This window comes from Paroedura picta, chromosome 1 (genome assembly GCF_049243985.1).
Source record: "Paroedura picta isolate Pp20150507F chromosome 1, Ppicta_v3.0, whole genome shotgun sequence".
NCBI lineage: Eukaryota > Metazoa > Chordata > Lepidosauria > Squamata > Gekkonidae > Paroedura > Paroedura picta.
The window spans coordinates 109611933-109630405 of NC_135369.1; the positions used below are offsets into that span (position 1 = coordinate 109611933).

The following is an 18473-nucleotide window of genomic DNA, read 5'->3' on the forward strand; positions in this document are numbered from 1 at the left end:
CATTGTGTTTTAGTTTACACTTATGGACACAGCTCCTTATTATGTGAATTTGGAAGAGGAAGGAAAAGGTTATTCAATCCCACCCCCATCTCATTTTCCCACTGACAACTGCCACCCCCAACTGCTCTTACTGCCACTGGGGAAAGTTATGGATATTATTATTGTTCTCCCAGCAGGGATTAAACCAGTTTGATACTGCAGGATTTTGTCTTAAAACGGGGAAGAGAGAAAACACTAAAAACTCCTCCTTCAACATGTTTTCAGTGTTGTGTTTTTTTAATAATAGAGAAGAGGATACTCTATTGGTACAAAAGGAACTTGTCCATGTGGAATTTCTAACATAATATCTGTGAAGGGAATAGTTTAGAAGTAACTTGCTAACAACACAATAGTAGATACCGTCAGAAATGTCTTATTTGGGTTTTGACCTTATTGTGCTGCCTGACTTCTCTAGGTTCTGTGGTGCCGATTTCAGTCCTGTAGGGACTGTGCTGAGAGTGGACCGTTGCAGTTCAAAAGCTTTCCCCTGGCTCTGTATCACAGCTTGCAGTTGTCTGATTTCAGTCAGTGGCAGTTCTCTCCACATGCCTGGCTATCAATCTTTCCCTTCCCTTGGATGAGTGTGTCGCAGCATGGTGCATGTTCCAGTTAAAAAATAGTCTTCAGTGCCGCTTTTTCTTCTGTCACTGATGAGTGTCCCTTTAATAATGCTATTAATAAAAAAAGAAATAAACACATTCTGAATGTTATTCCAGGTAGACCAAAAGCCCTACAGATTGCAAGGAGCAAGAGAGAGGAGTCCAGGCCATTATTTCTGAGGTGAGGATGGAGCTGTCGCTTGACATCAAATACTTGGTGCAAACTCTAAGATGTCTTTCTTCAAAGTCATAATATGTCTCCTTAGTGATGTCTGTCATGCTTTTGCGATAGCTCTCTATGTCCCAACAGCAAGGACTGTCTAAGGATGGAGCCTGTTAGCATTTGAAATATTTTTGTCAGTCTGAGAACAAAATGTCCCCTGTCAGTTCAAACACTGTCTTCAAGTATTCTGCAAAGGGGTTAAAATTGAAATGAATGTTGTTTATGCAAGTCTGTTTCTTTTAGTGCCAAAATAGATGAGTTTTTTAAAAGTTGCTTATGTGCACTGTCATGATTTGGACTGGGACAGCATTGGAAAGGAAGAGGCATTTTAATTCTTCAAGATCCGATCAGTTTCAGTAATAAAAACAGGTTTTACTAGGCTTCATTAGGTTTTACTAATCAAAACATGGTTATAAGTGGTTTTAAAAGGAAAAAAGATGTGCACTTTTTAATCTGCCATTTACACCTAAGGATCCTCCTGGGTTCATAATGTGAATATGAAAATTAAGTTGTCCAGAAAGTTCATTTACATTACAAATGCCTGGTCTTCATTTATCTTTTCCATAAAAAGAATCAGTAACAAATATATTGTGAGAAATGCTCAAAGCTAAGTTAAGTCTCAGGGCCTTTCCGCACAAGGACCAATGTTGCCAAATGTTTTCAGTATGCAGAAACGTTATATTTAATAGTGGAATTTCATCATTCCGCATACCTTTAATTCTAGTGGAATATTGAAGTCCCAGTAACATGGTATTCATTCCCCACATGTTTCCGGTCTTGCTGGAATCGCAACAAGGGAAGCCAATGGACTGTTGTGTTCATGCTCCCGAAAAGACCCTTTCCCTTTAAAAACTGTTTTTTAAAAACGCAAACACATCAGTTGCAACGAATATTTGTTCAATCATTGTCTCAGAAAGACCTTTTTTGCTGGCGTATGAGCTGGCACTTAATCATTTACACACTGTTCAAGTAACACCCCCCCCCCGATGGGTGCAATTTGTGGCTGAAATTACGGGCAGTGTCGAACAAGGGGCTGTATTGTGCTTGCGAACTTTAAAGACACGTGCAGTAGGGAGCTTTGTTTTACTGTTAATCACTTCTGTGGAGGGACTTTAGCTGGAGAAGCCTTGCTCTTTCATTTCTTTCACTGGTTGCGTCTCTGGAAGCTCGGGGGCGAGAGCGAGGGAGGGACATTCTTTCTACCGCTATTTTGAGAACACACATGTCTTTGAGAACACACATGTCTTTTGCTGATGTGTTGCAGCTTGTGCTCAGAAGTGTAGCGGTTTTTTCAGGGGGAATCCATTTTTCTGGATTTCCCCTAAACACTATAAAATTCCGATTGTTGCAGGAGTTTGGCAGGAGTTTTGCGGTTTGCTTACGACATCACGCAGAACGTTAAATTAATAGCGTTCATGAAAGATAAGACTTTGGCTACGTTTAAGTCATGCGGAATGGCCCTCATATTTGAACACAGCCTCATGCATCAGCCTTCGTTCCCAAATATGTGAGTGGCTTTAAAATAACACAAAAAATGAAGTAGCATTCTGAATTAAAATGTGCATTTGGTATTGGTATTGGTATTGGTTATTGGTATATTTCACTAGCATGCCAGAATAGGGTAGAGAGTGGGGACAGGAGGGAAGTCAGTGGGGATGGCAGGATCCCACCATCTGAAGATGCCATTCACTCCAGCATAACTAATCACTGTAGCCTGGAAATCATTTCTAATTCCACTAGAACTCCAGACTGCATCTGGAAGCTGGAATCCCCTATGTCTAGCCTGCTTGCATGTCTGAAGTCCTCACAGAGGACTCCAAATAAACAGCCCTGTGAACTGTGAGTCTGCATTTTTGTTTTTAATTCCAGAAAATAGATTATGAGGAAAGATGAGTAAATAAAGCTTGATGTATTCTAACCTTACTTGTTCAGAGACAATTCTTGGAACCTATTTTCATCATAAAGGGGCAGGCCTGAAAAGTGCTTCTGACCCTATGGAGCATTCCCCCCCAGCAGTACTAAGAATCTAGAAACCAGACTGGAAGGCTTTATTTACAGATATATTTGAACAGTGGAAGCCTCTTATTTAATGAAGTAAGAACTAGACAGGTATCAAATGACCACATAGTTAGCCATTACATGAACATCAACATATCTAATTATCAATATGGTCACATCTGTGGATACTTAAATCTAGAGACTGGAGCCATGAAGACACAAGACAAATCTTTAAACCCATGCAAATAAGCGAAGCAGAATCTGTAGCTTTAAGAAATGAAAACTACAACAGAAACCTGTTTCTGTGGAGGGTGGAGCCCTTTCCAGGAAAGTTTTGGCCTTTGAGGGAGAACTCATTAGGGCCTAGCCAAGTAGCAACCATTGGGTCACTTGCTACCACCCAGCCTGCATGAGTGGTTTGGCTGTTTGCAACGGTTCAAAAGCAGCAATTCCATGAAAGACAGTGTGATGTGGTGATTACAGTTACAGATTAGGATCAATACTTTGCTGCAGAGGTTCACTTGGGCAATCAAATATAGAACCGTGGATTCCTCAATGTGAACTCAGAAGGAAAAAGGAAATCATGAGGCACATAGCAGTCTTCTCTATGTTTCTAGATGAAAAGGTTATAACATAAAGTCTAAATGGTCAAACATATGATCAAACATACAGAGTCAACCAAAACGGGATCCTAGGTTAAGTGACCCGCTTTCTGTTTTATCTTCGTCAGTGGTTGCTCTTCCAATATACTGTCACAGTAGTAGTCGTAGTATCACATTGCCCCACTTTATGAAATCCCCAGACGATTATGAACATTTTGCCAATGTGAGTGTGGCAGATGCCAGGGGGAGGAAAGAAGAAATAGTATAAGGAGGAGGGATAGTGGAAAATGAGATGCCCTACACAACACCTTGCAAGTTCCCCACTACACAATTGAGTCTGACAACAAGCACTGTGGAACTCAGCCAAACATTCCCCAGTAAGAGGGAAATAGAGAAGGATAGGGGCAAGATAAAGGTCAGTTGGATGGTGGGTAGGAAGGAGAAACAGGGGTGCAAAAAGCGGAAAAGAGCTAAAATGAGCTCCCAGTGTCCTGGTCAATGAACCCACAGATCTAATAATAGCTTTAATTATTTAAAATCAGAAGTGAGTTCTAGAAGGGAGGTACAATTTTATAGAATTTCAAAATCCAAGTGTATTGAAAGGTCCCCAGGATGTGCTTCTTTATTAAACAGGAAAGAAGGCTAGGAACATTTTTTTTGCCAACGGAGGAAGGTTTGGGCCAAACTTCCTTCGTTCCTTCCTTCCTTCCTTCCTTCCTTCCTTCCTTCCTTCCTTCCTTCCTTCCTTCCTTCCTTCCTTCCTTCCTTCCTTCCTTCCCTCTCTCTCTTCCCTGACCTACAGGACTTGAGTAGTATCTGTTAGACCCAGCTGGTAATAAGAGGAAGAAAGGAAAAATTCCAGCCAACAAAAACATTCATACAAAGGAGGATGTCCTATTAAGAATAATGTTTTCTAATCTAGACTCTATTAAAAAATTAGTAACTAAAATATTTGTAGGAAATCATTCCACTTTTGCAAAAGGAGTTTACTCCATTTCCCTTTAGCCACATTATACCGTGGACCTTCAAACAGAACAAGGGCCACAGTTTCTATCTTGCCTAAACCATTATTACAATATCTATCTGAGAACAGTATCCTTAACATACATTTTTCAGAAATTGCTGATGGTAGCGCATTTAATCTTGTGAGCATAACTGCTTGTCTATACCTTGGAATTGTGAGAAAAAATATATATTTTGGTATTGCAAATAGCAATGGGATACCCAAATATAGAAAAGAACAAAGCTTGCCAGATAGTACTATTATTATCAGTCTTCATAATTAGCTAAACAAAAATATTCAATTTTTCTGCTCCAGCCTAATTCAATTAATTAGAGAAGTTATCAGATAGCTGTTCCATAGAATATGTTTCTAGTAAAGCCTTGGAGGAGGAGTGTGTCTCATAGCTTAAGTGCCACTCAGCGCTTAACACCCACTAAAGGTGGCTGTCCCACCCCTGAGTGCCTCCTCCATCTAGCTTGCCTGTCTGTCCAGCAGCTAGCCAATCACCTTCCATCCCCCACTTCTGACTACCCCCTTCTCCTTCCACTTCCCTCTGAGGCTCAGAGGCTGCAGTTCCCTGCCATGTGAGAGCTGCCCCTGCTGGTGAGTTCCCTGCATGGGAGCCTCCAGCCAGCAGCCTTCCCAGGTCCTGGGAGGAGGGAGAGGCCATCCACAGAGTTCTTCCACAGAGTGCTATCAGACCTGGAGATTCCATCTTCTGGCACTATGTCTTTTTTCATTTTTGATCATCTCATTATAGAGTTTTTGAAATGAGAGTGGGTCAGAAGCAATTTACCATTGCATCCTTGTGCACAGTACGAATAAGGGTTGGCTGAGGTGACACTGCTGTTATCTGTTAAAGGTCCTGCACTAGTGTCATCTTCTACTGCTGCTGCTACCCAGTAGCTACCTTTTGAGGATTCCTTCATCCCATCCCCATTGGAACTGTCTGTTCTCTTCAGCTGATGTGGTCTTCAAAAGGGGATGGAAGTATCTTAGTCTGGTGCTTCAGCTGTGACCATTCCATCTTAAGTAACTCAGACCTTTAACAGTATAGCTCTCAGCTCTGCTGAGACACACAACCTCTGTTGCCATGTTAAGGTGTGAGTCCAATAGCGGAACAGGGGCTATACATTCATTCTTGGTGTAGAGCCAGTTTGGTGTAGTGGTTAGGAGTGCGGACTTCTAATCTGGCATGCCAGGTTTGATTCTGCAGTCCCCCACATGCAACCAGCTGGGTGACCTTGGGCTCGCCACGGCACTGATAAAGCTGTTCTGACCGAGCAGTGATATCAGGGCTCTCTCAGCCTCACCCACCTCACAGGGTGTCTGTTGTGGGGAGAGGAAAGGGAAGGCAACTATAAGCCGCTTCGAGCCTCCTTCAGGTAGGGAAAAGCAGCATATAAGAACCATCTATTCTTCTTATTATTATTACAAGACCCTTTTCATATATTCTACTGTTGTGAGCTACCTCAAGCCGGTATGGAGGGATGGCATACAATGCAAAAAGGCTTTCCCTTCCTTTCAAAGACTGGGGGGGATGACAGATTATGGTCTCCCAATGCAGAAGTGAAAGGAGAAAATGAATTGCACAGAAAGGCTCAATTCATTGTATTCAAACACTCATGGAACTTTCTTGTATGTGCATTAGTCTTAATTATTAATTGTGATTAGTATTTGGAATATTTATCTGCTTATTTGGAATAGGTTGAAAGTGTATTCAGAAATGAGGGCATCTGACAGTTATGGAATAAATGTTGCTGCATTTGGTTCTTACTGTGGTTATTATTTCATTGTGGTTATTATTTCAAATGCATTGTGGTTATTATTTCAAATGTACATTTTTATTATTCTGTAAAAAATATGAGCCCACATGCTGCAAGGTCTAACCAGTGAGGGTTTCTGATAGTTCCATCTTTCTATCAGGTCAAGTCAAACTATGCCAGGTCAAGAGCTTTCTTTTGTAGGGGCTCCAGCTCTCTAGAATTTTCTCCCAGAGGAAGTTAGGAAAGCCAGACCTCTTGTACATATCTGCAGGAGGTGAAAGGTTTTCTTCTTCTTTTTGACAGCTTTCTAACTGAACTGTTTGTATGCATGTTGAGAAGTTTTTTCCCCCATGGGCTGAGGTTGTTGATTTTCTATAATGCCATGTGTTTTTAAGCATTTACTGTGAGAATTTTCATGCTTCCTAATGGTTTTGTGTAAAGGTTGTAAACCACCTTATTTTAAGAAATGTGGTACATAGATGCATCAATATGTTTTTTTTAAGAACAAAATAAAAGAGTAAGAATTGAAGAACACACCAAACATCCACGTACTTTGATGTTTTGTTTCCAACAATCATGAGACAGATCCTCTGGGGAGCCATGCAAGTAGAACAGTGCCCAGAACTAGGTATTACAGAGGCATTATTCTAAACATGCTACTTCAACTTAGCAGTCATGATAGCTATTGCATCAGCTTACTGAGCTATCACAGCTATTAATGACAAAAATTGTTTTTATATACAGCTATGCAAGTGGGGTCACAGTGGATACAAGATACATGGACAGGATCTTTTACAGCTTATAAATGAAACACATTATTCTAAGCACAGCAGAACCATGAAATTCATTATCACATGTCATATTTTTAATAATATATATGAATAAAAATTTACAGGTAATACGTTTGTATCATTCCTTGCTTTCTGTCACAAGAAATGTAATCATGCTTTATTGTGTAGAACAAGTGTGACTTTCATTTCAGCAAAACTATATTATTTATTTCTATGTATTTATGGAGAACATTTCTACCTTGCTCTTCCGGCAGTGTTTAAAATATTATTCAGTATTGATCATTTGGTTGTGCTGAATAACTAAGAACATCTGTAGGTTCATATTCACACCACCAAATCACTTAGATCTATGCAAAGTATCTGTTCACAAATTCTTCTGTATTCTATGTTCCCCATATGTATGTGTGTCTTGTTTTCTTTTAACAAAATTAACTAGAAATTGAAAATTAAAAGAAATTGAAAAGTCTGTTTTATTCAGGGGCCTCTTTGCAATAGTAGATTATTAAAACAACCAGATAGTGATATAAATCAAGTAATATGTGGTTGCATGAGGTGATACAGCATTGTGACTAAGATTGGTACAGAACTGTTAACTGATTGTCTGTCTAAATACATGCTGTCCAGCGTTACAGATGACACACAGTTCCTTGGCGGCAACAGTTTTTCTGGGTGGTGAGGGTCTCACTTGTTGCTCCAGGGGAGGTAAAATCAGAAACTGGGTGGGATCCCACTGATTATTTCCACATATGCCAAAGAAGGAGATTTTTGCAACTTTCCCCAGGGACAGTACTAGGGGGCGCTTTGAGTGGCAGTTGGAAGGGGAACCTGAGGAGTGGAGCTCTATTGACATCCTTCCCTCAGAAGGGATTTTGGGTGGGATCCATGACAGTATTTATGTCCAATTCTACTTTAACTAGCCTGTAGATCTCATAAAGTGAACAAGACCGAGTTCAACAAACGGAATTGTTCACTATGAAATATATAGAACAACAACTATTAGCACTTCATATTTCTGCCCTTACCAGCACTGCTTCACCTTGTCTCAGTCTCAGTGCAGGGGCATGGGCACAGCTTGCTACACCAATGTAACAGAGCCCAGGCCAGATCACAGTTCTGGTGCAACATTCATACCCCATGGTGCTGTGATCATCTTTGTTCCCAATGCTAAGTATGTTTTTGTTGGCACAAGTGGATTGGGTTTCAGTCCCTCCTACTTCTTTGCAGTTCAACAATTGTGTAGGGTAGAGGTGTTTTCATGCTTGCTGGCATGTTGCCACAAAGACTTCTTTAAAATTTTCTTTGGACTGCATAAGCTCATTAAGGAGCAATAATCCATAAAGCCTGCAGATCAGTCACATAATATACAGCCACAAATATTTTCTTTGTTCTCCACTTTACAATTTGATAACCTTTAAGCCATCCTATTGTTCTTGGCCCCTCAGGTCCAACTATACCATGCATCATTTTTTTCTAAGGTAATGATGCCAGTCTTGGCATATTTCACACATTACCAAGCTATCAAGCATGCAGTTCAACAGGCTGAATGTTGGAATGGCTGTTCTGAAAAGGCCATGTTAAAATAATAATGGCTTTATGTAATGGCAAGAAGCTTCAGTAAAATAGCTTTAGTGCTTAAATAAAAAAGAAATGTGGAAATCTATAAAATAAGCTGATATAATACATGCTTCAGCTTTTAAAAAAAGCATTACAATTGCCAGATTCAACTACAGGAATGCCTTATTTGAAAAAAACAAAACAAAAACAAAGTTAACTAGATAAATGGATATAAAAGCCTGTTTTATTTTGAAGCTTCATTATAATGGTAGATTACTAAAACAGTCAGCAACAATTATACAGATTAAGTAATATGTAATTGCAAGAGATGATATAGATTAGCAGTGGTCCCCAACCTGCGGGCCGCGGCCCGGCGCCGGGCCGCAAAGGCCATGGCGCCGGGCCGCAAAGGCCATGGCGCCGGGCCGCAAAGGCCATGGCGCCGGGCCGCGGCTCCCTCTCCTCGCCCCCCCCCCCACCCCCGCAGTAAAAAACTTCCCAGGCCGCAAGCTTGCGGCCCGGGAAGCTACTTACTGCGGGAGGGCCGGGAGAAGGAATCAGGGCCGGGCCGCGCCCGTGCAGGCCGCGCCGGCGCGGCCCGATCCACGGACGCGGCCCGCGGGTGTGGCCCGATCCGCGGGCGCGGCCGGGCGCGGCTCGCGGGTGCGGCCGGCGGGCGCGGCCGGGCGCGGCTCGCGGGTGCGGCCGGCGGGCGCGGCCGGGCGCGGCCGGGGTGCGGCCGGCGGGCGCGGCCGGGCGCGGCCCGATCCGCGGGCGCGGCCCGAAGCGTGGGCGTGGCCCGCGCGGGCGCGGTCCCTGCGGGCGCGGCCCAATGCCCTGCCGGTCCCCAGCCTAAAAAAGGTTGGGGACCACTGGATTAAGGGACACAATTATTACAGAACTGTTAAATGATTATCTATATGTCTGTCTGGAATCCTTGCAGCTCTTTATTGGTGACAGCACATGATACAAGGTATTGCCAAGATTTCATTGAAATATCCCACAACTAACCCCCTCAATATGTATGCATGATAGACAATAGCTCAGCTCATGGCTGTGGATGATTGGTTACATGCATAGTTTAAACTGACTGGATCCACGGTGGATCCTGTTACAAGCCAACCAATTGGGTTGAGGTGTTCCAGTATGAATCTACTGTTTTTTGTGGAGAAGCCAACTTGTGTAGAGCCAATCAGTAGTTCTGATTTCCGATCCTGCCTCAAACCTCAAGCTCAGTCCTTGGTAGGCCTGCATATACAACACTATCTACCAAACATCTTGTTATTGTGGGCTTCCTCCACAGTACTTCAGGCAGCATATCTGATTCTGTTCTCCCCCAGTTTATTCTCATAAAAACCTTGTGAAGAGAATGACTGTCAAAGCCACCCAGTGAGATTCATGACCGGACAGAGGGTTTAAACCTATATGAAAGGGTGCAGAGGAGAGCAATTAGGATGATCCAGGACGTGGGGACCAAGCCCTATGAGGAAAGCCTAAGAGACTTGGGAATGCTAAGCCTGGAGAAGAGGTTGAGAGGAGACATGATTGGTCTCTTTAAGTATTTGAAAGATTGCTTCTTGGAGGAGGACAGGGAACAGTCCCCGTTGGAAGCAGAGGATACCATCCACAGTAATGGCTTTAAACTACATGTAGAATGGTATCAGCTAGCTATAAGGGGGGGGGGGGGGGGAATTAACAGAATAGATCAGCAGTGGAATCGACTGCCTAAGGAGGTGGTGAGCTCTCCTTCACTGGTGTTCTTCAAGCAGTGGCTGGACAGACATTTATCATGGATAAATGTTCTGCATTTTCCTGCATTGAGCGAGGGGTTGGACTAGACAGCTTGTATGGCTCCATTCAACTCTGTGGTTCTATTATTCTAGCCTATGATCTCCAGAGTCCTCATCTGACATATTAATCACTAAAGTCATCTCTCTGGATCATGTGTTTCTCTGCTACAAATTCTAGGTACCTTTAGCTTTCTTTATCAGCCTCAGTTCCATTTGTAATATGTATATATTGGTGGCCTATAGTATGGGGCTGTTGTAAGGAGTACAAGCTTTGAACATCAGACATGTTATATAAATACTAAACTTTTCTGGTTTTACAAAATGCATCTGTAAAAACTGCAAACAAAAGTAGGAATTGAAGAAGAAGAAGACTTGGTTCTTATATGCCGCTTTTCCCTACCCAAAGGAGGCTCAAAGCAGCTTACAGTTGCCTTCCCATTCCTCTCCCCACAACAGACACCCTGTGGGGTGGGTGAGGCTGAGAGAGCCCTGATATTACTGCTCGGTCAGAACAGTTTTATCAGGGCTGTGGCGAGCCCAAGGTCACCCAGCTGGTTGCATGTGGGGGAGCGCAGAATCGCACCTCGCATGCCAGATTAGAAGTCCGCACACCTAACCGCTACACCAAACTGCAGTGGCTGACCATTTCTTTTCTTGCAAAATTTAAAGTGCTGATTCTTACCTTTAAAGTCTTAAGTGGCTTAGAGCTAGAGTTCTTAAAAAGTACTACCTCATATTGTCCAGCCCACCAGAAAGTTCTAACTCACAAGCTCTGCTGTGGCTAGGTTTTTAATGTTGGATTTTGATTAATAACTTTGAATATTTTGTTATGTTTATTTTTAATCCACCTTTGGCAGCAGGTTCCCAGGAAAGGGGTTATACAAATCCTGAAAAAACTAAGAAATAAATTAGGTAACAACTGCTCTTTCTACCAATTTAAGACAATCCAATATGCCTCGATTAAAAATGGATTAAAAAAAATTAGAGAACATGAAAAATAATGGTATAATACATATAGGAAGCTCCAATGGCAGCTTGGAAGTGAAACTATATGTGAGAACAAAAAGGTCTTCTCCACCCCAGTGTTATAGTACCTGTTCAAAATACTAATAACATAAATGAAGCCATATTTTATCAGGCCAATGGCCCATCCAGTCTAACAGTTTGTGTCACACAGTGGCTAAAACCCAGGTACCATCATAAGGTCCACTAACAGGGCCAGTATTCCAGAAGCCCTCCTACTGCCCCAGACATAGTGTCCCATCTATGGCCCATTATGCACGGAGGGGATAGTGCACATTCGGGGTGGAATGGTGGCGACTAAAATCACGGATAATGCACGGAGCCGGCTGCAACCGGCCACAGATTCGAGGCATGCCACCAAAAAAGCCGTGTTAGCGAAACGTGTAAGAAAGCACAGCTTCCAGATGACCGGGGCGCAACCAGAAGCAGCTCCAGGGTCGCCACATGCATAATCGGTTACTCTGGGTTTTGCCGCCATTGCGTCCCGTCCCGTGCATAAGCGGTTTGCTTTGCTTCTTCCCCCTCCGCGTTTTCCATGTGACCTGAAATAGCCGTTTCGTGGCCGTACATAATGGGCCTATATGTTGTGGCTAATAGCCACTGATGGATCTTTGCTCCATATGTTTAGCCAATGCCATTTTGAAGCTTTCTGTGCTTGTAGCCACCACCACTTCCTGTGTCAAGGAATTCCACTTATTAATTACTCTTTGGGTCAAGAAGTGCTTCCTTTTGACCCATTATGCACGGGGGTTTTAGCGCACATTCGGGGTGGAATGGCGGCGACTAAAATCACGGATAACGCACGGAGCCGGCTGCAACCGGCTGCAGCTTCGGTGCATGCCGCCGAAAAAGCCGCGTCAGTGAAACGCGGAAGAAAGCGCAGCTTCCGGGTGAGCGGGGCGCAACCAGAAGTGGCGCCCGGATTGGCGCGTGCATAATTGGTTACTCTGGGTTTTGCCGCCATCGCGCCCCGCCCCGTGTATAACCGGTATGCGTCGCGTCTTCCCCCTCCGCGTTTTCCATGTGACCCGAAATCGCCGTTTCGGCGGCCGTGCATAATGGGCCTTTATCTGTTCTAAGCCTACTGCTCATTAATTTCATTGAGTCCCCACAAGTTCTTGTATTGTGAGAGGAGAAAAATACTTCTTCCTCTACTTTCCCTATCCCATGCATAATTGAGTAAACCTCTATCATCTCACTCTTCCATTGTCATTTCTCTTTAACCTTACTTCACCGGAAAGGTGTTCTATCCCCTTAATCATTTTAGTTGCCCTTTTCTGCACCTTTTCCAATGCTATATATTTTTTGAGGTACAGTGACCAAAACTGTTCACAGTATTCTTCCCCAATAGCTTTATTTAAGAGCATTAAAGATTCCCCCACATTTCAACTACTTGCATCTAACTATCTCTGTTAAGAAAATATGTGGAGGTTTACTCACATAAAATATGAGAATGTAATAATTGTTTTTTTTATTTGTAACGTTATGTTGTGTGTGTAACAAAGAAATCATAGCTCATTCTAGATTGGGTCAGAAGAGAATCAGGCAAACCATTGCCAGGGAACAAAATGACATTGCTTCGCTAAAGTGAATAGATTGACTATATAATCTTGGGGTAAGCATGCCTGGTAAGCCATAGATCATCAGCCCATCCATTCATTTAATTTTCCTATCCAAATGATAAACTCGGTACAATAATCTGGAAAGAAGGAGCTGCAACAGGTTTATAAAACATTATTGAGAATCCTTATGTCACTGAGGTACCACACTCTGGGAAATAAGCCAAAGTATCCAGAGAAAGGGTAATGTTGTAAAGCAACATTTTTTAAAGGAGAGGGAAAGTAGGATAAGAAAAGAACTGACAGACATGTTGGTGGTTTAAAGTTGCTTTTTTAAAAAAATGGAAAAACTGTTACAAATGGATTCTTTGACATATGTTATTAATTTCACTGTACTGGCTGTTTGCCAGTCAAGCATCAGTCCTGGTTTCTTGGCTTTCAGTTTTAACTAGTAAAATCCATGAGGTCATTAATGCAAATGGACACAAGCATTTTTAACACAATGATTATGGAGAAAGTAATTTTTAAAAAACGTAATTCTAATTCACTTTCATTTTCATTTTAATGGCGAGATTGATTTTTTAACCAAATGTAGAGTCATAAATGAAGCAGTGTGTGAAGGAATTAGACCACACTTACTAACTATGATTGGTTCAAATATATGAAACCTTAAATGTGTTCTACAAATGTTGATGCTCTTAGGTTCTGCATCTCTCTTTTCTGTTGATACATACAAATTTCTTATAGGTAACATTAAAATAAAAAAATGATAGAAAATGTGGTCTTTTTAGCCCTCGGAAAATGGAGTATGTTCATGGAATGTCATTACAATTCTATTTGTCTTGAAAACAATGACACAGTTCTCCCCAAAATAAGATGTAAATGGCTTGTCTATGCATTCCAGTATGACCCACCCATTGCTTGGGTCACTGCAGGACATACCTGTTGACAAGAATGAGCTGAAGGGTGCATGATTCAACAGCCTAATGGAAGATAACCAGCTTTTGGTCTGATGAGTATCTGGATGACCGTTTATGCACTGGGAACTTCACTACCCCACCCCCCTGTCAGAAGCACAGACCAGGGGTAGATGAGGTGCACCAGGCCAAATGCTCCCCCATGTGGGTGCAGGAAGAGGAGGGGCAATTTGCCACGACTAAAACTCCAGCCTGCAGCCCAGCATGAAACTTCCAGTGCATAAACGGTCAATGAGAGACCTCTTGGGAATCTAGAACAAAGTGAAAATATTTTTCTGGAGCCAAAGCAGAAATCAAGTGCACTCAAAGGCTGAACAAAAAACATTGGTATACACTGATGATGCATTTGTACTGCAAGTGCCAACTTCATTAATGCTATAATTGCTCTAGGTCTGTCTGTATCACTGAGTTTTTACTGCTGATGGCATTTTAAAATAAGCGGCAGTGCCAGTGAAAACTGAGGAGAAGAAAAAGAGATGGGAGGGTATCAAACCAGCTATCTGGATGTATCCAAAAGAACATGGATATAATCCAGCCAAACATAAACACTTTGGAATTCTGTCACATTAAATGGCAGAGTTTTATAGCACCTGTAGCCTATAAACTGTAAACAAGCTAATCCCCATACTGATGTAATGCACAGATACACTGGCACTGCTTATGTGTCTGTTGATATATCTGGAGATACACTTCAATAGTGTCCCACTGAACTCTTTATATCAAGTATTAAACATTTTGAATTCCCTGAGGAAAATGTATGGGAGTGGAAAGTCCCTTCAGATGCCCTGGGATTGAAAAGACAAACCTAGAACGTGAATGGGGCTCACAAGCAGGCTGGTAGTTAGTATAATTGGTGTACTGTTGGGGGACATATGCCCCTGGTAGTGGCTCATACCAGCAGTTTATCGGCAAACATTCTGCACTAGGTGCAGCTTCTGAAGACTCTTCATGAGTAGCCCCAAATAGAGCACATTGCAATAGTCCAGTCTATTTCTTTCTTTTCTCCTAGTTATCATCAGGATTATGATTAGACGCCACAATGTAGTCTAAAAGTTTTATAAAATATATTCTACAGTTGCAGCTGACTCCCTGAGTTAGAGAACACCAACTTACTGGTATTGTCCAAATTTGAGTTTTTTTACCCCACCAAGAATGGTGGAAACAGACATACCTTTGCCGCATTCTTGGTAGAGGAAAACTTGTTCTGCGCTTCCACTTGTTTTGCTTTGTTCCTGTCTGTTGGTTTAAGGCCAAGGGATATAGACACTATGAGAACTTTTCCTAGATTGCCTTTGATGTTTGGAGAAACATGGGAAACTGAAACCCAGCCTTGAATTTCCTCTCTTCTTTCTTCTCTGTTCTGTCTGAGAAAGGTAATGACATGGGTTAAATTAATTTAAAATCTCAAAGCAATAAATGTGAGGTGCCAATTGGTCCCTTTCTTACTGATACTTTGTTCTAGTCCCTCCCTGGATAATGCTTAAATATTCTCTTAGGATTTTGGAAGCCAGCATTACATATCCATAACCCGATTCCATAAATCTGGTAGGACATTTCACTGGGAGATTTTAATATATGATGATAAAATTTGACATTTCTATTTTGGATAAGATTGACCAGCATAGGAAAGTGGAATTACAAAAGGCACCTCCAGGACTGTTTCTGCACAGCCAATTAAGTAAGGTGACCGGATTTTAACATTGGTAAAGCGGGACACCATTGACTGGGGGGGGGTCTTAATTTAAAATTTGGTCTATATGGAGCAACAAAAAGTTTCATAGAATGCACAGAATGCAAAAATAGTATTGTAATATATATATTTTTAATTGTAACATAAGTACAATTTGCAAGGTGCCCCCAGATGTCCCTCCAAAAGTGGGACAATCTGGTTACCTTACAATTAAGCTCTATTTTCCATTTGTTTGTGTCCATTTTTCCTCCATTCCAAATGGAATGGGGTCCCTTCAGGGGTGGTCTTGGGGCTGTCCTAACTTGCCCCCTCAAGGGAATGCTCAGAAATCTAAGTTCCAGTTTTTGATGTGGGATCCAATGGGATGTATGCTGGGCCTGGGCCATGCAGAAACAGGGAAACACTGGGGGCCATTCCGCACCGGGATCCATGTTGCAAATTGTTTGCGGGACGAAAAATCGCCATTTTAAATAGTGGAATTCGTCGTTATGCATACCTACCTTTGCAGTAGAATCCAGTTGCATTTCTATCATATCCCACAGGGTTCCGGTCTCGGCAAAAATCGCTAGCCAGGAAGCGCTATTGCCGGGCTCGTCCCACCCCTGGCCGTCAAGCAGCCAATGGGAGGCCGTTATTATGCTCCCAAACAGCCCCTTTCCCTTTAAGGAAGGGTTTAAAAAAAACACACACACACCCGTTGCAACGAATCTGCGTTGATTCGTTGCAACGGAGAGACCCATCCAGCTAGCAGGTGGTGTTTGAGCTGCCGTTTCATCGTTGCCACGCTCCCCCCGAGTGAAAAAAAAGAATCCCCCCCCTCACGGGTGCGATTTTCGGCCGAAAACAGTGTGAAAAATAAAGGGAAAATAAACCAGCAAATAGGCTTCTTTGTTGCTTGTGCTTAGTGACTTTAAACAGAGGGACTGCAGCCGGGGAAGCCTCACTGGGTAAACGAAGGCTTGCCGGTGCGTTGATCTCCGCTCGCTCGGAGAAAAAAAAATGGCGATCGCTTCGCCAGAAGATCAGAGGAGAGAGACTTTGCAGAAACCGCAACAATGGTAACGCACAGAACTTTCCCGCTAGTGTTGCAGATTGGTTGCAGGAGTGTAGCGCTTTTCGGAGGGTGAATCCACTTTTTGGGATTTCCCTGAAAGCGCTACAATGAAGCGCTTTTTGCGGATTGGTTGCAGATTGTCAACGACGTTGTGCATAACGGCAAAACTGTAGTGATAACAATTAGTAACCATTGTGCTATTTTGGACAACCAGTGTCATCCCCGGCACCACTTCTATTATCTACATTTGCAACCATCCCCGGCCTTTTTTTTTTTTTTTAAGCATGGCTGATTGTGTTGCAATGCAATTCCAATATAACAAAATAGTAAAACCTCTAACCCAGCCCCATGTTTGGTTGGCTTCTTTCTTTCTTTCTTTCTTTCTTTCTTTCTTTCTTTCTTTCTTTCTTTCTTTCTTTCTTTCTTTCTTTCTTTCTTTCTTTCTTTCTTTCTTTCTTTCTTTCTTTCTTTCTTTCTTTCTTTCTTTCTTTCTTTCTTTCCCCTTCCCCTTCCCCTTCCCCTTCCCCTTCCCCTTCCCCTTCCCCTTCCCCTTCCCCTTCCCCTTCCCCTTCCCCTTCCCCTTCCCTTTCTCCTTTTTATTTAGGATTCAACTTCATACTTGGGTTTGGTGAGACTATGGACAGTCTGAGTGTATGTGCGCATGTGTGTGTGGGGAAATGGCACAGTAAAGCAGTTCATCCTTTTGTATCTCCTAGGTTGTTTTGTATCTCCTTGGTTTTGCATTATAATGTGATTGTGGTAATTTTTTTTAAAATTGGACTTGGAGGGGGTGCTCAAATGTGACAAAATAGTGCTGGAAGATGATTGGGCATTTTTACCATGTGATGATTGATAAGTGAAAAAACGGTGGGTAGTTTTCATTTCCTGTCCGTTGGCTATCGCATGCAGACACAACTGTAGGGGCAAACAAGGGGGGAAGTGGGGCAATGGCTCCCCCATTCAGATGTGGGAAAAGATTAGGAGAGCCATCCCAAGGCAAAAAAACCAGGGTACAGCATGACATAAAGGCTGAGTCCTCTGTGCATAAACTGTCCCTGCTTCTCCTAATATCTAAACTCTTAATATCTAAAGTCTTAAACAGTTCCTCAACTAATTCTGTTCTAATATAGAAAGCTCAGAAAGGTACTTGAGAAAATTTATGGGTGGTCTTAAACATGTATGAATATCATCATAGAAGCTTGTAGAACAACTCTTTCTTGTTATTATTTAAATATGGGAAGTTGCTTTATAATTTCATTTCTGCTACCATGAGTGTTGTCTTCTTCTAGGCCTGTCACATTAATCACCTTTCCCCACATATAAGCACTCACTGGAAAAGTTGCAAAATTTGGAAATTACAGCAATTAAATTTTCATTGCCAAAGTAAATAGGCCCTATACGCTTTTGAAAAGATGTAGTTCACTAGTGCCTAAATTTACATTGTAAATACATCTAGTTAAAAAAAGAGAGAGTATATATTAGTGTTCTGGAATTCTAAATTCTAAAAAGGTTAAGAGTTAAGATGAGATCTAGTGAACTCTTTCTAACCTTGAAGATGAGAGTGAAGCAAACCAGAAATACACCAATGGTTTTGTGTTTAGAAAAACATTATTTCCTGAAAAAGTAGACTTGTAATTTATTTATTGCACATGTTTAACAATCTGCTACAAAGGAGCTCTGAATGGAACAGGATCCATCCGGTTGGAGACCTGACATTTGCGAGTTCAGGGAAATTGAAATAACTGTACAGGAAAACAATGCTGCAAATAGAGGATTAATCTCAGTCTGTGTGCTCTGACCAGCTC

The 18473-nt window shown here is 42.1% G+C and overlaps 1 long non-coding RNA gene across 1 annotated transcript in view; it reads right to left on the bottom strand.

The window, feature by feature from the left end:
* Positions 1 to 506: 506 nt before the first annotated feature.
* LOC143844827 (uncharacterized) overlaps positions 507 to 18473 on the bottom strand; it is a 48466-nt gene continuing 30499 nt past the window's right edge. Inside the window, exons 2-3 of the long non-coding RNA XR_013234149.1 lie at positions 15096 to 15288; positions 507 to 710 (exon numbers count right to left, since the gene is read on the bottom strand). This is a non-coding gene — a long non-coding RNA (uncharacterized LOC143844827). The remainder of the gene's footprint in view (positions 711 to 15095; positions 15289 to 18473) is intronic.